At 42.9% G+C, this 23,954-nt stretch overlaps 1 protein-coding gene and 1 pseudogene across 1 annotated transcript in view; one reads left to right on the forward strand and one right to left on the reverse strand.

Annotated features, from left to right (window-relative positions):
* Positions 1-23,954, forward strand: part of LOC114023732 (synaptotagmin-9) — a 208,163-nt gene that overhangs the window by 182,285 nt on the left and 1,924 nt on the right. The window lies entirely within an intron of this gene.
* LOC114023426 lies at positions 12,963-16,298 on the reverse strand (annotated as a pseudogene).

Below are 23,954 nucleotides of genomic sequence, written 5' to 3' on the forward strand. Positions count from 1 at the left end.
TTTCTTTCTTCCTTTCTTTCTTTCTTTCTTTCTTTCTTCCTTTCTTTCTTTCTTTCTTTCTTTCTTTCTTTCTTTCTTTCTTTCTTTCTTTTGTAGTTGTTGTTGAGGCAATTGGGGTTAAGTGACTTGCCCAAAGTCACACAGCTGGTGAGTGTTATGTGTCTGAGGCCAAATTTGAACTCAGGTCCTCCTGACTCCAGGGCTGGTGCTCTATACACTGTCCTACCTAGCTGCCCCATTTCTTTTTCTTTCTTTCAAAAAAAATTTTTGCTCGATGAGGAAGAGGATGAATAGTGGGAAGGACAGATTAATAAACAAGAAAAAAAATTTTAACATGACAAATACTACAAAAAACTTTAGAAGTTTGAATTCAGTCAAAGAGCCGCACTTGAGGACCTAGAGGACCACATGTTCCCCAGACCGCAGGTTACCCAGCCCTGTAATCTAGGCCAAAGGAATGCTATGAGTAAAGACATCGAAGCAGCAATGCCCTGGGTGTGTGCAGAGACTGAACAATGCCATGATAGTATTCCTGCCTGGGTGTCTTGAATTCTTTCTTATGTTTATCAATATGTGTGTGTGTGTGTGTGTGTGTGTGTATGCGAGAGAGAAAGAGAGACAGAGACAGAGACAGAGAGAGACAGAGAGACAGAGAGAGACAGAGACAGAGAGAGGGAGAAGGGGGAGAGGGAGGGAGGGCAGACAGATAGATGGAGACAGATGGATACAGAGAGACAGAGGCAGAAAAGAGGGACGGAGAAAGTTTCAGAGAGTTTAAAAGAGCTGGGCTTCTCTCATGGTTTTGTCTACTTTCCTTTCAAAGATGAGTATCTAGAAGCTGCCATAGACTTTGCTTGAAACTATAGCTGGTTTATAATTTAAGTCTTAGTAATTAGAGGAAGCCTGGAGTTCCTTGAAAAGATCTAATTACTGAAAAAAGAAAAAAATTGGTACGTTCATTTTATCTACACATTCAACCATCAATTAAATCATCACCATCTCATCCCAATCTTTCTGTGAGTCGGTGATTCTTGAAGTCACTAAAGCTTGTTTTCAGATGTTTTTAAGTGAAAAATTGCCCCATTTACATAACAAGTTAAGGCCCACATGTCTCATTTTCCAAGGGAAATGAAACTCAAGGGGAATTCCATCTCTTTCATTTGCCCTGTTTGGAATCCTACCAGGTTAAAAGCTGGGGACCACGGAGCAGGCACTCAAGAGATTACTGGACCTTCTTTTCTATAAGTTTATGGTGTTCAAAAGATAGATTAGAAAAAAATACAACATCCCCCAGTGGATGTCAAAGGCTCTTTCAGGCTACGTGAAGATAGGCCACCAGGTCAACCCATGAGAGCTTCCTTAGGAACTCTAGTCTGTGCCATCTTTACAACATGTTTATAAGAACATAGAGTCATAGAGCTAGAGTTATCTAGAACCTCAAAGAACATCTAGTTCAACACTTTTATTTTACAGATGAGGCAACTACAGGCCAAGAAGTTAAGTGACTTGCCCAAGAACACACAAATCAGCATCAGAGGGGCATGGAGTTAAAGGTGAGGGTCACTGCCCCACAAAGAGGAATCAAGGAAGGAATGCACATAAAACTACTTAACTTAATTTTGTTTGTTTGTTTGTTTGTTGTTGCTTGTTAGAACAAGGTAAATGTATAATGGCAGCTAAGTGGCACACTGGATAGAGCACTGGGCTTAGAATCAGGATAACTCATCTTCCTGAGTTCAAATCTGGCCTCAGACAGTTACTAGCTGTGTGGCCCTAGGCAAGTCACTTAACCCTGTTTACCTCAGTTTCCTCATCTCCAAAATGAGCTGGAGAAGGAAATGGCAAACCACTCCAGTATCTTTGCCAAAGAATACCCCAGGGGCAGCTAGGTGGCGCAGTAGACAGAGCACGGCCCTGGATTCAGGAGGACCTGAGTTCAAATCCAGCCTCAGACACATAACACTTAATAGCTGTGTGACCCTGGGCAAGTCACTTAACCCCATTGCCTAGCCAAAAAAAAAAAAGGAAATAAAAAAGAATACCCCAAATAGGGTCACAAAAAGTTGGGCATGACTGAAAAATCACTTAACAATAGATATGCAATATCAGTCATTGCTTTATAATTTCAGGAAGTTATTTCCTTTCCAAACATCCATTGTTTCATTAGTGCGAGCACACTTGCCGTCACGATCCTAGATTCCAACTCTTCTGTGCTTTGGAGGGCAACCTTCATGAGATATAGCAGACTGACAACAACAACACAATTGCCTGGTGGCCACTTTTCTGGTATTGAGTCTCTTCAACTAGCCAGGGTCTCAGATAAAGGACACATAGGCCATATCTAGGTCCTATATTTGAAATGTGAACCCTTTCTAGCTTTCTACCACCCTAGCCTTCAGCTTTCTCTCTATAAGATTAGGGGTTTTGGATTAGTTGATTTCTGAGGTCTAAATCCTATGGGAATTAAAGAGAGAAAGAGAGAGAGAGAGAGAGACAGAGAGAGAGAGATTAATAAAAACAGAGGCAGACACCCAAGAGAGGCATATGTAGAGAACCAGCCCCACCTTCTGGTCCTTAGAATATTGAGGCTAATGGCTTAAAGCTTGTTTTTTGTTTTATTTTGAAATATCAATAGAAATATCACCTCTTTGTGATATCTGTACAGACTGATGCTGTTGTTCAGTATTTTCAATCATATCTGACTAATCATGATCCTTTTTGGGGTTTTCTTGGCAAAGATACCGGAGTGGTTTGCCATTTCCTTCTCCAGCTCATTTTACACATGAGGAAACTGAGGCAAACAGGGTTCAGTGACTTGTCCAGGGTCACCCAGCTAGTAAGCGTCTCAGGCCAGATTTGAACTCAGGAAGATGAGGCTTGCTGACTCCAGGCCCAGCGCCACCTAGCTGCCCCTCAAACTGATGTAGTCAAGATCAAAAACAGACTGTAACTATGGACCTCCAGCTCTCAAGCTTAGACTCATAGTTTCCCCTACTTCCACGCTTCTTTTTCAGAGATAAAAAGTCTCCACCTCCCTGAGCAAGAAGAGAGATTGGCACCAAGCCGATACCCGCCCTGCTTGTGAACCAGCTTCTCTGTTGTTAACATCAGATGTCTTCAAGCCCCTGTGATCATGAGTCAGTCCCCAAATTAAGTTGAAGTCCTCACTTTCAGCCTTAGTGATGTTACATCAGACCAAAGAAGCCCCAGGCTAGCCATGCCCCACATGGATGGATCTCTAGGTGACTTCTTGAATAGCTTCTCCCAGAACTCGACATTTAGACTTTCCCCTTTGAACTCAGCAGAGCCCTCAGAGAATTAAAGCAGAGCTGTCTCATTTGTCTGAAGAGATACAGGAGTCCTCATTTTTTTCCCCACGTCCGTCGTCATATCTGTTTCAGATGGGTTTCTTAAGGAAGTTATTAAAAGTGAATATTAAAAGTTATTAAAGCAATAAAGTCCCTTCACTTTTCCTCCATAACTCCACCTCATTAGCCATCCTCTCCCATATTACTGTTTCTGGGACCCTCATTCACATTCTGAAGGAAAGAAATTGGAAATGCAAAGGGTCCCTGAGGAATAGGAAAGGACTGGCAGAATACAAAAAAAGGATCCTGGAAACCCAGAAGTGCTATTCAGGCAGGTGACTGCACATGAAACACTTAAAAAGCTGAAATAACTTTGTCCAGGGGTGGGGAGCCTGCAGCCTCGAAGTCGCATGTGGCCCTCTAGGTCCTCAAGTGGGGCCCTTTGACTGAATCCAAATGGATTGAGAACCTAGAGGGCCACATGTGCCCTCAAGGCTACAGGTTCCCCACCACTGATTGTCTATGTGTTAAGATTTTGCTTCTTATTACCATCTTTGTAACACTCTCAGATGGGGTCCTTCTTGTGACACCAGCAGAAATGTAACTAGGGCAGCTGGGACTTTAAACCAGGGTATAGATATTTAGAGGGTAATAACAGCACTTTTACACTACCTTAATGGGGTGGAAACCAATGAGCTTAGACACCAGGGTGGCAAGAAGAATTTAAATAGGAAGCTAAAAGATGGCATCACTTCTTCTCCTAGATGCCAGCTGACCTCTCCCCTCCTCCCCTACCATCCACCTGAAACAAAATATATTCAGGAGACTTTGTCTTTCTTCTCCCAATTTAATTTGCCTTAAAAGGTTGGTTTGAGGGCACTTTCCATGTTGCTTCCCCAATCACATTTCTCATAGCACACCCCAGGTACAAAAAAATAAAAGTCTTATAGCTCTGAGCATCAGCTTTCCAAACCTGTGCTGAGATATAATCCCCATCCTGAATTCCCGAAGTTTACTCCAATTTTTTCTTATTATAGCTCACACTTATATAACACTTTATGCTTCACAAAGTATTTCACTCACAACACTTCTGAGGTAGCTCAAGTATTATGATCTTCATGTTACTTTTGAAGAAACAGAGGTTCAGCAATGTTATATAATTTTCCCACAGCCACACAGTTCATAAGTGGTAATAGAACTGGGTCTTGAACCTAAGATTTCTGGTGCTGAGTCCAATATCCTTTCCATTGTCATGCTACCTCTCACCTTTGACCCAGTTTTGCCCCAAGGTTCAGCCTCCCACTGCCCTGGCTTTGTCCAATCTTTGCCATAATTTTCCCCTTAGATTTGCCCTTGAGTTTTCTCTGGATTTTCCCCAGGTTTGCCATACAAAAAGCATTGAAGGAACTACAGATATTTATCCTTGAGAAAAGACAACTTAAGAGAGACAAGGTATCTGTCCTTGAAGGGCTTTTATGTGGAAGGGTTCCAGAGGGTAGAATCAGAAGCAGCGCTGAGTAGCAGGGAAAACTTCCTAACAATAAGAGCCATTCCAAAGTGTGGTGAGTTGCCACAATAGAGAATGAACACGTATGTCTGCAAGGAGAGCTAGACGGCCACTTGTTGAGGACATTGTGGAAGGGACTCTTGTCTTGGGGTCCCTTCCAACTCTGAGAGCCTATTATTCTATAAAATTAATTCAGGAAAGAAATCCAGAAGGTGTGGGTAAGGAGCTTGAGAGAACCCACAAATTAGCCCTGAGCTGTCTCCTACCCATCACCAGCTGACATTACTGAGCTGTGTCTGGGCTCACGGCACTCACTGCCTCTGAGAGAGTTTGAACAGGGCACATCAATGCTGTCTGCAGTTCACTCATGTGGTTCGTGCAACTCGATGACACATCTTCAAATAGCAGCATGTAAAAAAAAAAAACCACCAGCCTCTTTCAGGATGATTTGCAACACTTTCAATTTGCTTCACACATCCCCACATAAAAAGATTCACACATATTGTTCCCAAGAAAAACAGTTTCCCACCCGCAATTAAGGAGCTTCCTGACAGATTGAGAGTGAGCCTGGCATTGTAAAATGGGCAAATGAGCCTAATACAGCACACCCAAGTGAGGGAAATCCCAAAATTGTCATAGGATGGAAGATGACACTTTGTCTGAGATAGACCTTTCCTCTGTTATCAATACATAATAACCTCTCCATCCAGGAGGTTCACTCGAGGATGCTAGATTGGAGTCAGAAGATACACATGCGTGTCCTGGCGCTGACATTTATCATCTCTGTGACCTGAGGCAAGACATTTAAACTTTCTGGGTCTCAGTTTCCCCATATGAAAAATAAAGGGGTTGGACTATATGTGCTCTAAGGTCTCTTCCAGCTAAAAATCTATGAGCCTATGAGCCATGAGAAAACTAAATACCCATGGACCAAACTATGATTGCCTAGAATGACCCTATCAGGGGTGGGGAACCTGCAGCCTCGAGGTCACATGTGGCCCTCTAGATCCTTAAGCACAGACCTTTGATTGAATCCAAATTTCACAGAACAAATCCCCTTCATAAATGGATTTGTTCTTTAAAACTTGGACTCAGTCCAAAGGCCACACCCAAGGACCAAGAGGGACACATGTGGCCTCGAGGCCACAGGTTCCCCACCCCTGCCGCCTGTGCCAGTCAATAAATCGGATGCAAAGCTAGCGTCATTGAGCCAAGATTCTTTTCAGAGAATCACAGAATTTCTAGTTGGACAGAATCTCAGTGGCCCTCTAGCCTAATCCATATCATCCCCCGAAACATATAAATATGGTCATATATTATATATTCAAATATAAATAATACCAACTCTAAATACATATTTGGTTCTCATCTCTTAAGTCAACATGCATTTTAAGCATCCACTCTGTGCCAGGCACCGTGCTAAGCACTGGGGATACAAAGTAAGGCAAAAAAACCACTCCCTATTCTTGAGACAATTAGGTGGTGCAGTGGAAAGAGCACTGGCCTTGGAGTCAGGAGGATCTGAGTTCAAATCCCGCCTCAGACACATAACACTTATTTGTTGTGTGACTCTGGGCAAGTCATCTAATCCCAATTGTCTCGCCAAAAAAAAATAAAAAAAAAAAACCACTCCCTATTCTTAAAGAGCACACAGTCTAATGTGGGAGTTTGCTATTCAGTCATTTTTCAATCATGTTTGACTCTTCATGACCCCATTTGGGGTTTTCTTGGCAAAGATACTGGAGTGACTTGCCATTTCCTTCTCCAGCTCATTTTACACATGAGGAAACTGAGGCAAGCAGGGTTAAGTGATTGGCCTAGGGTCACACATCTAGCAAGTATCTGAAGCCAGATTTGAACTCAGTAAGATGAGTCTTCTTGAATTCAGTACTGGCACTCTGTCCACTGCACCAACTGGCTGACCCTAAAGTGGAGGACAACATGCAAAAAAACATACAAGCAAGATATAGACGGGATGAATTGGAGATAATCAACAGACAGCAGGTACTAACATTAAGGAGAACCAGGAAAGTCTTCTTGGAGAAGATGAGGTTTTAGCTGGGATTGAAGTAAGCCTGAGAAGCCAGATGAGGAGGGAGAGCATTCTAAGCATTGGGACAATCAGTGAAAATGCAGAGTTGGAAAATTGAGTATCGGCGCAGCTAGGTGGCACACTGGATGGAGCACCAGCCCTGAAGTCAGGAGGACCTGAGTTCAAATCCAGCCTTACACCAAACACTTGACACTTACTAGCTGTGTGACCCTGGACAAGTCACTTAACCCCAATTGCCTGAAAAAAAAAAAAAGACAAGAAAAAAAGAAAATGGAGCGTCATGTCTGAGGAATAGCAAGGAAGCCAGTGTCGCTGGATCATAAAGTATATGGAAATAAGTTGAAAAGAGACTAAAAAAGTAGGAGGGGTCCAGGCTATGAAGGGCTTCAAAAACCAAACAAGATTGATCCTAGAAGTAAACTGCCTGCCCCAGGGTGGTCAGACTGTGCTTGGTGCATGACTCACTCTTACTGCTCAGTATCTACTTTTCTCAAGGCTCAGAGGTTTTTAGGGACCTTAGAGGTCACTCAGTCCACCCACCTTGTTTTACAGATGAAGGAACTATATAGACTATACATGCTGTAGCAGACAATCTAATTTTGGAGCTGTCATCATTGCTTACTCCACATTGGCATATGCTTTGTGGGCAGACTGGAACAAGAAGGCCACAGTCCCAACCAAGACAAACACCTGAGTGCACACACCTGTACACATGATGACCAGGCAGTGGAAGATCCAAGCCAAAAATCACAACCTTGCCTCCCTGCCTCCCACTTGGCAATCATTGTATCCTTTCATGTACAACAATGCACAAGCCTTCTGCCGTGCTTTATGAATAACGACTGTCATTTGTAATGGTACTTCAAGGTTTTCTGAGCTCTTTTCTCAACAATAATCCTCTGAGATAGAAATAGCATGGATTTCAAGCTTTCTGCACAAAGACGTGTCATAAGAGGCAGTATGGTGCAATGGAGACAGTGATGGATTCCAAGTCAGATGACAGGGATTCAAATGTCACTTCTATCATTTGCTACTTGTGTTACCTTGGACAAGTCATTTAACTTCTCTGGGTCTCAGTTTCCTCATGTATAAAATGAGGGAATTGGACCAGATGGCCTCTAAGGTACCTTTCAATTCTAAATCTATGATCCTGTGACATTTTGCTATACCCCCAAAATCTGACTATTTCCTGGTACCTTCCAAATTATCACACACACACACACACACACGCACACACACACATTTTCTCTGTCCCTTTCTCTCTCTCTCTCTCTCTCTCTCTCTCTCTCTCTCTCTCTCTCTCTGTCTCTGTCTCTCTCTGTCTCTTTCTCTCTCTCTCATTACAATAAATCACTCCCTTCCATAGCTGCTTCCATGAGGAAGGGAACTTTGGAAATAAGCTTCTCACGAAAACAGAAATACAGATTCCTTTGTCTCTTCTTCCCAGTCCTGCAGCTTCCTCATCTTTTGACAGTATCCCTCTCCAACACCTTCTAACATCCAGAGAAATAATCCTTTTTTTTTTCAATATCAGAAATGGAACTCCTGCATGAGCCCTCTCCAGATTTCCCCCCAGCTGCTAATGCATCTCCACCCTAGTCTATTCCACCTCCCCAAAATTTCCTATTGTATAAAGTACATATTTTGTATCTACTTATGTGTGTGTATGTTGTTTGTCTTGATAGAGTGTAAACAGATAGTGTTTCATTTTTTATCTAAGTATTCCCAAAGCCTAGCACAGGAAATAGAGCATAGTAGGTCCATGACAAATACTTGTTGATTGATAGATCAATTGATACTAAAGATGAGCTGGCCCTGGCCAAGGGAGAGACATGGGTTTTCCTTAGCTTCCCCCGAATGCCAGGCAGACATCTGACCCCTATGGAGCAGCCTTGATAAGTGGAGCCATCGACATTGCCTGTACTGGACCGGCCAGTACCTGACAGAACCATTAGGGTGCCCAAGCCCTCAGGCCCATGCCTCTAACCCAGAGGCTCCATCAGAAATGCGAAGCTAAGTCCCTTGTATGTCACCCACCATGTAAGTCATACTAGACAGAATCCAATCACTGTTTGCTCCACACTCAAGAGCTTATAGGAGGATACTCGAGTGACCAAGCCACAAGCCCGAACAAGAAAACAACCCATTAACGTGTAGCACAATGACCATACAGTGGAGGCATCTACAAACCCAATGACAGCCATGCTCCACCCCATCTCTGTCTTCCCTGTTACTTCCTGGCTTTCCCTCCATCCTCTCCCATGGGGTAACACGCAGCTCACCCCAACCACATCGTTACTGGTTTCACATTCACTACCTTTTCCCATATACCTGAAGTCTATCCTGATCCCTGTGGATCTGCAAATCAGCGGCCCTTCCCCATCAGCTCCCACAAATAGGGACATCTGTAGAGAGATCCTTCTCAGTGAAACAGCAGCAGTGCTTCCACTTTCAGCTCCCAGCATTCCAATCTCCTGCAAGATAGTCTTAGGAAAGTGGAACTAGAGAGAGTACTCTAGCAGTTAAAGACCATCCAGTCTGAGATTGGGTCACTTTCTTCCATTTTCACTTCTAATTACCTTACTCTGGCAAATTATTTTTTTAAATGAAAATTTGTGAACATTCTTTTCTCTTGCAAACAAATCATGAAAATACCATTCTTGGGATACGGAATGCTTGGAGACCAAGAATAATAAATGGAATAGGGTGCTAATGCCAAAGGTAGACATCCATCTGTAGTAATGGCAAGAGAAAAAGAGGGACAATAGATAATTAGGGATGAGGTGCAATGGATCAGAACCCAGAGTGTCACACAGTTCACGAAGCAAGGGAGTGCTTTAGCACCTGGGGTTAGGATTAATAGATTGAATGCTTCCATCTGGAATGAACTGATCCATAAAAATAGTGAGGAGTGAAGGCTATGAGCCCAAAATCAAGGTCTCCTGGTTTGGTTCCAAGGAGGAACTATTCTCCACCGCCCCCCCCAAATATGACCAAGATCGACATGATGTAAGGCACAGAGTTACATATGTCATCTTCCCACATTGGCAAAAGATCTATAATGGCTCCTCAGTTCGCAGACCGTGAGTTCCACTTCATCCCCAGGATTTTAGCATGTATGTCAGTGTGCTCAGTTCTATGAAGTAGACTTCCAGACCAAGGATGCCAGAGAAAAATTAGCAAACTTCTTACAATAACTCTTGACCAACACTTTTTTGGTTAGGCAGTGGGGTTCAGTGACTCGCCCAGGGTCACACAGCTAATAAGTGTTATGTGTCTGAGGCTGGATTTGAACTCAAGTCCTCCTAACTCCAGGGCTGGTGACCTGTCTACTGTGCCATCTAGGTGGCCCTAGGGTCTTACACTTTGAAGACCATTCTATTCACCACCAGCAGGCAAAAACTCACCTTTCCATGGCATAGCACATCCAGTCTAGTGAACTAAGAAGGCACACTAAACAGCTGCTCAGAATTACACATCATATCTCTAAGATGATTGATTCACTTAACTCCTCAAAGAAAAATTATGACCTTTTAAATATGCAACGTTTTGTGATATAGGATGTAGTATCTAAAGTCTATCAGTGAGAAAAGGAGAAAAAAGGAAGGAAGAAGTAAAAAGAAGTTGATAACTAAATTCTGCCTGAGATCCTTTGGCAGACAACGGTATGGTAACTTTGGTTTGCATTAGTACCTTTTGCTGGAACTTGCAAATTTCCAAGCAAGGGCATTTCATCAAGCTAGTATAATTTCACAAGAAAAAAAGTAGGAAGCCTCATTATTAATAAAACCCTGCTTGGAGACCAGTGGGGAGAGAAGGTAATATAGACAGAGACAGAAGTTTATCACTGGGAAAATGATAGAAGAGGTGGGCAAGCTATCATATCAAAAGAAAAAATGATAAACCTATTTTAAATAGAGGTGCAGTTAGGCAGTGCAGTGGATAGAGTGCTGGGCCTGAAGTCAGGAACACTCATCTTCCTGAGTTCAGATCTGACTTCAGACACTCACTGGCTGTGTGACCCTGGGCAAGTTACAACCCTGTTTGCCTCAGTTTCCTCATCTGTAAAATGAACTAGAGAAGGAAATGGCAAACTATTCCAGTATCTTTGCCAAGAAAACCCCAAATGGAGTCACAAAGAATCAGACATGATTGAAATGACTGAACAACAACTATAAATAAAGTGTGCCCCTTCTCTCTTGTGCTGCATTGCCTGAACTCCTGGTTGATACTGTTGGAAACAGCATTGTGTGGGGGAAATATGGCTTTTTTAAATAGGAGTTCCTACTTATCATCTATCAGAAATTATCAACAAAATTCCCCAGGCATTCTCTAATCTTACAATGGGGAGTGAATGTCATTCCAGACCATCCAACCATTTTATCAATTCATTTGAAAGCTGGAAATCTGTTGCTGTGGGGAGAAGGGAGAGTGGAACAAATGCAGAGCTTAACAAGGTATCCTTCACCTGGTTACGTGTGCCCGGCTGGGTACATTCATTGTACCAATTATAAAGCCTAATGTTAAAGCAAAATTTTGGGGAAATGTTGAGTATCTTATTAGTGAAGAATTTCAACATTCCTTGTACTCAATGTTTGTATTCCTTACTGTGAAGAGGACAGAGAGCAAAGAGGCAAGAATGGACTTTGTAAAACTGACCCAAGTTCAACAGCTGATCTGAAGTGATACTACTTCAGACAATAAACTGTCGTCCTTGTCAAGAGGATCAAGGGGTTGTTTTTAAAGTATATCTTCAGTTTTACATGGCAGTTACAAAATTGCCCTGTTTGCTTGTCTCCTATAATTTTTTTTCACGAACAATTTTTATTGAAGATTTTGATCATCCTTGAACATGAAAGACAACCCTGGTGTATGGTGACTCTCAGTGGGGTTTTCCCTTGGTTTATCACAAAGGCACAAAAGTCTCTTCTGCTTTTGATTTAGATTTTCTCTTTTTCTATCTGTACATAATTTTACAACCTTGTAATTTACAAGGCATATTCTTCTGCTTGTGAGATCCCAATGCTGTCATCAATTAGAAATAGCAATTACATTTACCAATTGTAGTATGTTTGCAGTCAGGCTTTGAGACCAGAATTGTAAGTCATAGGTTTTAGAATTTGTTTGTATGTTACATGCATTTAATGGGTGGAATTAAATATACTATATCAGTTCCTGAAAATTTGGGATAATCTTTCCCTCTTCCCAAAAATTTCCCGGAGATACTATAATAACTTCCACTTCCAGCAGTTGAGATGACAGGACTAGAGTGTGTATAATGAACTCTGCTAGATTTTCTTTTTAAAGCAGTTGAGGTTAAGTGACTTGCCCAGGGTCACACAGCTAGTCAGTGTCAAGTGTTTGGTCTGAGGCTGGATTTGAACTCAGGTCCTCCTGACTCCAGGGCTGGTGCTCTATCCACTGTGCCACCTAGCTGCCCTTAACTCTGCTAGATTTTTAAAGGACAATATAGTCTACTTGAATACCAATGAGAAGTGAATCTTTGAGGAGTCAAGAGAGCAAAAAAAAAGGTATCAGTAGAACAACTAAAACATAAAAGGTTTTATTTTAAATATATTCGTGACTTAAACACAAAACAAATTAAAGTCACAGAGATTTACAAGACTGAGGCTAGTATCTGATTTTTACGGTAATTTTAATAGCTTCCGAGAGAAGCTGCTAACTGGTATTACCATGTTTCTATTCCACAGCCTCCTCTGTGAATGGCTCCATTATTTCCACGCAAAAAAAAAATTTAATTTTTTAAATTGAAACCAAAGTCCTGTTGTGTTCAGACTTTCATCTAAGATGCTACTTAATAAGATCATGATTAGGAAGGATCTTTGGGGGGTTAGCATCTTCCTATCTAGGAGCAAGATAAGGGCCCTGACAAATTCCAGGAAATATAAATTAGTGGTAATTTAGAGTAGGGACCCAAATCTTTGGGTGTTTAAGAGAAGTTATTGCAAAGACTCTGCATTCTTTGTCCTTCCTATCTCCAATTGCGCTTAAGTCAAGGAGAAAAGACACATCATCTACTTTGTGCTCAGGCCTTGCTCAGTTCACAGTTCGTACAGAGAACTTATTCCTTGGATTAAGAAACTTCATCATGAGACTTGAGATATAATGGTCTGGAATGTTTCCTTAGATTTCCCTGGGTTTGAAGTCCACGACTTTGTAGGGGAATGAGGGCCATTGGAGACAGGTGAATTGACCTTGGATCTGATAATGCAATCCCATTTCAATTCTGGCTGTGCATTCACCTATACATTGTTTAATCAGTTCTGAATTCATAAGGTTTTTGTTTTGCTGGAACAACATTCTGGCTTCATTGATAATGTACTACTTTTCTCTGATGTATCAGTCACCTCCTTGCAAGCCTGATAATCCTGTGGTATAAGCCAAGAATTTCTTGTGTTGCTGTTATCACACTGTGCCCATCATGCCTACCCCCTCACCTGTAGTGCTAGGGATGAGAGGAGGAAGAGTCAGGAGTCCCACAGAGCCAATGTGAACAGACCACAGTCTGGCCCTGTAGGCCAGGTTAGACTGAACCTCCGGTATTGTTTGGTACATATTTCTTTCTTTTTCTTTCTCCTTCTTTCTTTGTCTCTCTCTTCCTTCCTACCTTCCTTCCTTCTTTTCTGCATTTCTATCACTACCCATCAACAGCACACACACACATACACACACACACACACACACACACACACACACACCCCCACAAGCCTTGCCTTGGATACTTAAGCCAAACAAACTAACATATTGGTCATATCTGAAAATTTACATCTCATTCTGAACCTTGCATCTATCGTTTCTTTGCCAAGAGGCAGGTGATACGCTTTATCCTCAGTCTTCTAAAGTCATCATTTGTCACTATGCTGCCCCAGTTCTGAAATTTTTCCATGTTGTTTTCTTTTACAGTATTGTGATTTCCCCCAGAATCCTCCAGTGCTCCATAGACACAAGACTTTTACAGATTCCATACATGGGCCCCTACTTTGAGTCCTTATCATGGGATCACTTGACTATAACATCCTGGAGAGGTTTCAGGAAATCCCACTTCATTTTGATATAATTCTATCATGTTTTTACTTTCATCCAGACCTGTGATTTCAATGGTATAGGGAAGTCTTATTGCAGAAAATCCTTCCACTGATTTAGTCAGTCACTAAGCATTTATTAAGCATCTGCTATGTGCCAGGTACTGTACCAAACATGGGGGACAGAAAGAAAAGTAAAAACCAGTCCCTGATCTCAAGAAGTTCACAGTCTAATAAGGAAGACAACATGCAAAAAAATGCAAAATTAAGCTACATAGAGGTTAGATTGGAGTTAATAAGAGAGAGGGCACTAGAATTAAGGAGGATCAGGAAAGGCTTCCTATTGTTCAGCCATTTTTCAGGTGTGTCCAACTCTTTGTGACCCCATTTTGGGGTTTTCTTGGCAGAGATACTGAAGTAGTTGGCCATTTCCTTCTCCAGATCTTTTTAGAGATGGAGAAACTGAGGCAAACAGGATTAAGTGACTTTCCCAGGATCACCCAGCTAATAAGTGTCTGAGACCAGGTTTGAACTCAGGAAGATGGGTCTTTCTGACTGCAGGCCTAGCACTCTATCCACTGTGCCACCTAACTGCCCAGGCTTCCTATAGAAGGAGGGATTTTAGCTGGGACTTAAGGGAAGCACAGGAAGCTAGGAGGCAGAGATAAGGAGCAAGAGCATTCCAGGTATGGGGACCCACCAGGGAAAATGCCTGGAGTCAGATGGACTAGGAGCAGCAAGGAGTCTAATGTTCCTGGATGACAGAATATGGGGTGGGGGAGGGTGGGAGTAAGGTGTAAAAGTATAAGAAGACTAGATTATAAAGGGCTTTGAATGTCAGGGAATTTTATATTTGATCTTGGGAGGTGATAATGAAGCTATTGGAGTCTATTGAGTAGGGGGAGGAGGGTGACATGCTCAGACTCGTGTTTTATGAAGATCACTTGGACAGTTGAGTAGGGGAGGGGCTAGAGTGGGGAGAGACTTGAGAGAGATAGGCAGAACCATCGGCAGGCTATTGTGATGGTCCAGGCTACGGCATAGTAGCAGTATCAGAGGAGAAGAGGGGACATATTTGAGAGATGTTATGAAGGTGAAATTGACAGACCTTTGGGAACAGATTAGATATGGAGGGATGAGAGTAAGAAGTCAAGGATGACATTGACGTTGTGCACCAGTGTGACTGGGAGGATGGTAGCACCCTGGACAGCAATAGGAAAGTTTGGAAGGGGTGATAGAATCAGAGGAAAGATAATAAGTTCACTTTTGGACATATTGAGTTTAAGATGTCTTTAGGATATCCATTGTTCAGATGAGCAATTAGTGTTGTTTGTAGCATTGAGAGATTAAGTAATATTTAATAATAACTAGCATTTATATATCACTTTAAGTTTTTAAAAGTACTTTAGAAATGTTATCTCATTTGGTCCTCACAGCAGCCCTAGGAGGTAGGTGCTATTATTATCCCCATTTTCACAAATGAGGAAACTGAGGTAAATAGAGGTTAAGAGACTTACCCACAGCTAGTAAGTATCTGAGGCTGGATTTGAACTCAGATCTTCCTGACTGAAGATCCAGCACTCTACCCGTTATGCCACCTAGCTGCATTTTTATGGATGAGGAAACTGAGACAAACAGAGGTTAAGTGACTTGCCCATGATCACACAGCTAGTATGTTTTCCTGACTCCAATGCAGACCTTTTGTTCTTCATGCCATGCTGTCTCTCTTATGCATTAGATTTCCAAAGACACAAACCAGGAATGATCTGTGTTCGCTCATTGGATGATGTTCTCAGTTCTACAGATCGTCACCCCACCCAAGCTACAGACTACACTGTGCACAATGAATGCCCTCCAAAAATGGACCAAAGATATCAAGGGTCCCTGACACTTCTCAATATCCATAATGTTTTCCTACTACAAAAGCCACTCTATCCTGAGATACTTCACTGCTGACTTGATCCAGACATCACATTGGGACAGTTCCCTGGGGACCATGAACAGCAAACATACAAAACATCATGACCTTTGGCTTAACTTTCATTTTAAGATGAGGGAGTAGAGTGTACCCATGGAACAGAAGAGGAAAGAGACTAAGAGATTGCAGGAGGAAATGAGGACAGTAGGGGAAGTAAATATGCAAATCTTCCATAATTTTCTACTTTTGCCTCAGATCTACTTTGGAAATCATCATTTCACTTGCCAGGACCATAGGTACCACATGGGGAGCTCTGAGGGCAGGTGAGCAACGCTCACGGATGCTGAGGTTGATCAGGAGGGACTGAGGAGCAGTTAGGGATCATTCTTAACAGCCTGTCAGGCTGCTGGTGGGTAACCAGAGGCGATCCATATTGTCTCATCTGCATCTCACCATTCAGCTGGTACATGCTGAGTCCCTGCCTCAGAGGCGCACCACAGTGGGGGATGGTAGACAGCTTATGACAAGAGACAAATGGAAAAAGTGCCCAGGGGAGGCAGCATTCATGGACCAGCAACTTTACTTACCAACTACAGTGATGATACCTGGATAATTATTAGGGAATTGTCCTGTTACAATTATCTCACTAGAATCAGTAATACCCATTACAGCGATATGGGCTGCTTTGAAAATCCCAGCTGTTGTGTACACATAGCCAATTCTTCTGGTTCTCATTCTGTGGCTTGGGGACATGGCAGTGACTGTTTCTTGGCAAATCAAAGCACTCAGCTCTTTAAGACCCCCAAACTTTCATCTTAGGCAGCCTTACTGTAGTATATGCTACTGTATCAGCATCACCAAAAAAAAGTATGTAGTAAGCACCACACTTATCTTAAACCATTGGCATTTCTGAGCCCAGCTGAGGTTCCCCTAGGGGAAAAGACTTTCCCCAAGATACTCAGAATTTTGGTGTACAAAGTAGGAGGGGGGAAAAAAAACAAGAAACAAAGAGAAATACTGCTGCCTCTAAGCTCACATACATGCATGCCAGCAAGTGCTTACAATCTAGTTGGAGAGATAGAATCAACACAAATGTAACAGATGAAAATTGAACTGGCCATGGCATAAATCATGCATAGCTTAGGTTTTGGATAACTACGCTCTCTCTCCGTCTAGTTACCTTTTAAGGCCCTGCTTCCCACCTAAGCCTGAACCTTGGGAGAACTAAGACATCCAAAATACTTAGGGCCCCGGGGTCTGACCCTAGAAGATTTCCTGGAGCCACTGGCCTCTTGACTCGCTATGTACCAGACCTTTGGGAGAGTGCTTGCCTGATTTTGGTTGCCAGTTGGTAGTTGGGGACCTAGACTTTCTGCTGACCCTGGCTACTTTCTGTTACCTCTACTGAGCTCAGCCTGCCTGATTCTGGATGTCAACTGGTCCTCTGATTCCATCCCCAAGTCACTCTGCCTCAGGAGCTCCAGGCCCCTGAGAATTCAGCTTCTTTCTGAACCATATCTTTTGTCCATTCCCTGGAAAGGGACTACCTCCCTCCATTTTCTCATTAGTGTGCACTGGGCAAGTCTTTGTTTGAATGAAGTGGCCCAGGGCCATTGTCCTTCCTCCTCCCCATCCTTCAGGAATGTTTCTTTACACACACACACACACACACACACACACACACACACACACACACACACCCAGTTTCTGGTTTCTTAAACCAGTTTGTCAAGCAGTCAGCTGGTTTCAAAGAGCATACATCTGTAGTATTCAAGGCTCATTCCTGTTTCTAGGATACAGAGTCAGTTCATGGACACAGATGCATCCATTATTGCAGAATGGTACCCTACTCCACCAAGGCTAATCCAGCCCTTTTGGCCTTTATGGTGCTCAAGAGAGAAAAATCAGAGCCGCCTTGTGAAAAAAAATCCAGTACCTTCCTGGAACTTGGGCAAAGATCTTTCCCAGTCCCCCTGCTGACGTAAGCTCACTGTCTTCTGGAGCTTTAAACCCTCTGGTTCTTTGTTACTTAGAATCTTCAGTTGTTTCCTTTGAGTTGACTTGCTCACACTCCTCCTTTCTCTTCAGTTTAGAGCTTCATGGTTAGCATCATTTTCAAAACCAGGAAGATACCAGGTGGGAAATAAGCCTCAAGATAATAATGATGATGATGATTCATTCCTATCCTGTTTTATGCTGAATGTCCATAGGGTTCTGTGAAGAAACCACTTTATTTCTCTCTTCAAAACCCCAGGAGTATCCTGTTCTAGTGCTTTGTGCTGGCTAAGATGGCCTCGGATGTCTAGCTCTACATATATGCTTCTATGATTCAGGGAGCTCATATTCTGTAACTGGAGAAAGGGATATTGTCTCTGAGATCACAGAGTTTGTATGGATCATGGGATCATAAGTGCACAGCTGGAAGGAATCTGAGAGGCTGTTTAGTTCAACCCTCTCCTTTTACAGGTGAAGAAACTGAGGCCAAATTACTTGCCCACAGTTACTTGGGTAGTAAATGCCAGTCAGAAGCTGAACCTGACTTCAGAAGCCTCTGACTCCAGAGCCAATGCTCTATCCATTGTACCACACTGCCAGAAACACTAGTGGAACAAAAGGTCCAAGTTACTTTTGGGGTATCATTCCTAACAGCTCATACCCTCCTCTCAGAATCCTGGAAAACTAGCCAGCTACTAGTCAACATGCTGGACCATTTCTTACAGTTCCACTCCTGGGTGAGACCAAGGAAAGGGATTACCAACTCTCCATGTCCTGGACAAAGGTTTCCCCAGACAGGGAACTGAGAAAGGACACTACCTAGAGGTTCCCCATTAGTCCAAAACGAAGCAAGAAATCAGTAAGAAGGAGAAGGTGGGACCCAGGTCAGAAGCATGAACCACAAGCAAACAGAGTTCAAGGAACAAGAGAAGAAAGGGGGTCTGGCAGTCAGGCAGAAGGGGCTGCTTCAGGAAGAGCAGAGAGGTCTGGGGCTCAGTACAGAGCTCAGCATAATTCACAGCACAGAAAGCACAGGCGCTTTGTGGGTTCCTGCCCATTTGTATGTCTAGACACATGAGAGGCTCTAGCCCAGGGGTGAAGAAACTGTGGCCTTGAGGCCACATGTGGTCTTCTAGGTCCTTTTATCAAGGGGATTTGTTCTGTGAAGTTTGGATTCAGCCAAAGGGCCGAACTTGAGGACCTAGTGGGCCACATGTGACCTCGAAGCCGCAGGTTCGCCACCTCTGCTCTAGTCTTATTTTCCTTGTCCCTGTCCTCCACAGACACTTCTCACTCTCCTACTGGATACCTCTAGATCAGTTGCTGCTGAACAATTCTCCATTGCTATTAAGGGCACCGTGCATGGTCCCTTAAGTGGTGATAAGTGCCCTTTCTCTCCTAAAGAAGGCGGCTCAGGCCTTTGGAGGCTGGGCTTGATGGGATACTATCTGTCATTGGAAGGTGTCCACTAATTCAGGAGAATGAAGGTGGTTTGCCAGTTCCAGGCTTATTTCCTCTGGCCTCTAGCTTTCTTGTCCCATTAAGTAGAAGGAAGAAGGGGTCACAATGCTGTCCTCTGCTAAGGAACTCTCACCTAGGACAGTCTTTCTTCCAATAACAATAATAGATAATACCTATTAAGGGATCTATGGTTTGCAATACATTTTACATTACATTACATTATATTACATGTGAAGTCCATGCTATTATTATCCCCATTTGACAGACAGGAAAAGCAACATGGCATGGTGGATATATCAAACCAGCCTCAAAGGCAGAGAGACTGGGGTTCACTCTGACACATACTTGCCATGTGACCCCAAGTAAGTCTCTCAGATGATAAGTGTCAGAGAAGGTTCCAACCTGCATCAATAAAGTAATACCTACATAAATCTGTGAGGGCCCCATGGTCAGCCCGTCCCAGAAGTAATGATATGGATTAAAGTAGGCTTAGTAGACCTAAGGGCTTTGGTGGGTGCAGCTGTTTCCCACTTGGACATGTCTATGGTTCCATCTATAGCTCCTTTGACCTGTCACCTGTACCATGAACTCCATCTCCTTCTGCCCATAATTTTAGCTCTCCCGTTTCATAAATAGAAGGTTCTTATTCAGGTGCTACACTACCAACCTCCAGTCTCTCGGATTATGAGAATTGAGTTCACAAATCATTGGGAATGGTGGGAATATTATATAACTCTAAATGTATGGCCCAAAATAAGGAAGATCAAGATATGTCCAGAATGAGGTATTTGCCATGCTTACCCATCAAGACACGATATTGTTTAGGCAACTTAATTGCTAATGGTTTTAGTATGAGTCCAACAGGGAAGGGAACAGCAATACAGGAGCCCAGGGGTTAATGATCCTTTTATATGTGTTGGCAAAGCCTGCCTGGGCACTATCTCCATTTTAATAGAAGTGAATTGCAGGCCAACAGCAGGTTATAATCTTGGTCATCAAACAAGACCCGTGGAGATGGCACGGCTGCTGCTCTCTCTAAAGGACCCAAATCCTTGGGGAGATATTTATTCTGGTTTGATTTCTGTTACATGAGTTGGCAAGGGCTAGGTTATGTGATTATCCAAGAAACAGCCAAATAGGGACTTTAAAGGCAAAAGCTTCTCAGTCCAATCTGTATTTTATGCCTATTTTGATGTCTCTTTGCATGTATTTTCAAGGCTTTCCTTCTAGCAGGGTAAATTTCAATATAAGCCTCTTCAGCAGAATTTTGTGAAGGATGCTTTCTCTAGCCAACAGCTCCCTATAACACCTCTATTGGTTAGATCTGTCTCCCCAGGCAATCCTTCACAGGCAGGTTGGTGTATCCCCAGAACCCATACAGATTTCCTCTTGTCTTTCTGTTCATCAAGAAAGCCTAATCCACTCCTGAGTACACAGTGGAGATGGGCTGCTTTAGTACAAATAGTCTGTGCAACAGTGCATCTAGCAGAATGTAAGATCCTTGAGGGCAAGAATGATTTCAGGTTGGTGTATCCCCAGAACCCATACAATGCCAAGGCACACTGTAAACACTTAATCAATGTTTGTTGACTGACTGATCCACTCATTCATTCAGTCGGGCACCTACCAAGTGGAAGATACCATGCTAAGAGCTAGAAATTCAAAAACAAAAATAAAGTCCCTGTCCTCAAGGGGCTTATATTCTATTGGGAAAATGTAATATGTGGACATAAAGGCAGAGTACTTTCAATAGGGAGAGAACGCCAACAGCTGGTGAGATCAGAAAAGACCTTGTGTAGGAAGGGACAACCTGAGCTGTGTTTTGAAGGAAGCTTAGGATGCATCAGTTCCCTCCCTTTTGCTCTTGCTATGTGCGTGAACATTGGTTTCCTAACACCAGAATGCCTCATGCTGGAGGTTTCTCAGTAGAAGTATCTATAGCAACACGTATCTGCTGGTATCTGTTATTTGTCACAACAGAGTCATAAGGCTTGCTGGTGGAATCGATTCCCAGCCAAAGCATGAGGAAGGCAGGTTCAAAGGGAGTAAAATGAGCTTAATTAAACCAGTAGGCTTGCCTTGAGCAAATAAGCCAAAAGAAAGTTGGAAGTCCCGACCCCCATATTTCCATCTTTTTTGTAAGAAGACTTGCAGGCAGTTTTCATTTAAGCAGCCAGCTGATCAGCAAATATTTCATGAATATACCTACTATGGTCAAGGCTTTATGCTGGGTGCTATGGATGATACAAAGCTATATAGGATGGACATCCTCACTTCTGCCCCAGAGCACAAAGCTTGCAGTCTGGTTAGACAGACCAGCACTGAAACATACCTAAAAGCACACAGGAGACAGACATGAACATCAGAGGATCCATTTCAGTAAAGGCTGCATATGCTGAGCCAATAAGTAGCACAAACTACAGTAAGTGCCTGAGGGTTTCAGAGGAAAATGTGAGTATTGCCTGGAACAGCTGGTGAAAGCTTGCTGGAAGAGGTGGGACTGGAGAATTTACAACAAATTTTTCTTTTAAATATAAAGGAATAGAGTCACGTCTGTTTTCTGTGCTAATGGAAAGGAAAGGGGAAACTAACGATTCAGAAAATCTTTATGTCTGCCTTTTGTAGTTATAGAAATAAGCATGCCCTGGCTGGTCTCCCTTCCACCTGTGATGATGAAATCTGTCAGGGTGGATGGAAAGGGTAGGAGAACCCCTCCACCTCCCCTGCCACTCCCCACCTCCCCACCTGCCCTCCCCCCATCCCTGACTCTTTCTTTTCTGTGCGTCAGTCCCTCCACTGGAAAATGAACATATTGAGGAAACTAGGGTAAAGATACTTAAAAGTACTTCTAAAGCCTTGGTTTAGGAATACTAGGTTCAAGTATAGGAAGAGACTACTGCACTATACATGGAGTCCATCTGACTCTGAGGGTGAGATCCTCTACAAAGATTGCCAGGCAAATCTTCATGATGCCAGCTTACTAAGGCACAGTTCTCAACTGTGAGAGGTCACTGCTGCTCCCTCCTCCCCTACTGAGAAACATCGGTTTCCCCATAGGATCCCGAGCAAATGCTCTCTTGGAGCATGATAGAGCAGAAGGACTCTGTATTCAGAATCAGATCACCTAAGCTTGTCACTTGCTATCTGTGTTACCTTGGGCAAGTCACTTAACCTGTACAGGATTTCAGTTTTCTCATCTGTAAAGTGAGGGAGATGGGCTTGTTGTCTGTAAAACCCTATCCAGCTATAAATCATTCATCTCCTGTTCATCCTTAATGCAATGCTCCCTCTGAGCTACCTACAGGTTCTATAGTATCCTGTGGGTCTCTAAAGGTCAGCTGGGTGGCGCAGTAAATAGAGCACCAGGCCTGGAATCAGGAAGACTCATCTTCATGAGTACAAATCTGGTCTCAGACACTTACTAGCTGTGTGACCCTGGGCAAGTCACTTAATCCTGTTTGCCTCAGTTTCCTCATATGTAAAATGAGCTGGAGAAGGAAAGGGCAAATTATTCCAGTATCTCTGCCATGAAGACCCCAAAAGGGGTCACAAAGAGTTAGACTTGACCGAAAATGACTAAACAACAAACATAGGTCTCTAAATTCCTAAAACTATAGTCCCCAGTAAATAGAGCACTGGCCCTGGTGTCAAAATCTGGTCTCAGACACTTGACACTTACTAGCTGTGTGACCCAGGGCAAGTCACTTAACCCTGATTGTCTCACACACACAAAAAAAAAAGGAAAAAAAGAAAGAAAACTATAGTCCCTCTCACTACTATGTTTCCCATTAACAGTCAGCCAGTAGATATAATTAGCTCAAAGCAACAGAATTTTCTAAGATGGCTGAGAAAAGAAGAAACAACCCAATCCTACCCCCCCCAAAAAAAAGCTGGAATGCACTCTCCCACAAATACGCGCACAGAAAAAGTAGTAAAAACTGGTAGTAGGGAAACACACGTAACTAATCTTCAGGGACTCAATGTCCTTTCTCTCCTTCTGGAGTGCTCTTAGCTTCAGTTTCAGCTGTCAGGTCTAGCTTTCCCTCAAATTCATGATTGGCTCTCTTCTTTGAGACCAGGGTCACAAGCATTAAAACTGCATCCTCACCCAAGTCACTACATCTCTGTGTCTGCCCTCATTTGCATCTTAAACTCTCTTGAACTGACCCTTGTACTGCTAGATAGAGCATCTCCTACTGGACAAGTAGGTCTACTGATAGACATCACTACGACCAATAAATAGGATGGAAAGGAAAGAAAATTCCCTACCTCCTCCCCCATAACTGCCCTTTAGTACAGGAACTTGGATCATATTCCACAAAACTGTTCCAAGCCTGGACTCATCTGAACTGACAAGTTCCAATATTTTAGGGGGTGATCAGTGGATGGTCAACTGTCACCCAGCTGGTGGCATTCTAATTTAATCAAAGAGAAAATTATTCAAATACTGGACATTACCCACAACATCACTGGATAAATTGGCTTTGAGATGGAATGGAGGGCTGGATTATGATACACCAGGACAAGCATCGCCTGAGATCTAAGTGGACAAGTGAACCGAGGAGCAGCTTCTAGCTCAATATACACCACAGTTGGGGATTAATCATGATGATGATGATGATGATGATGATGATGATGATGATGATGATGATGATGATGATGATGATGA

The sequence above is a fragment of the Vombatus ursinus genome, unplaced genomic scaffold (assembly GCF_900497805.2).
Source record: "Vombatus ursinus unplaced genomic scaffold, bare-nosed wombat genome assembly UNPS02014818.1, whole genome shotgun sequence".
NCBI classification, from domain to species: Eukaryota; Metazoa; Chordata; class Mammalia; order Diprotodontia; family Vombatidae; genus Vombatus; species Vombatus ursinus.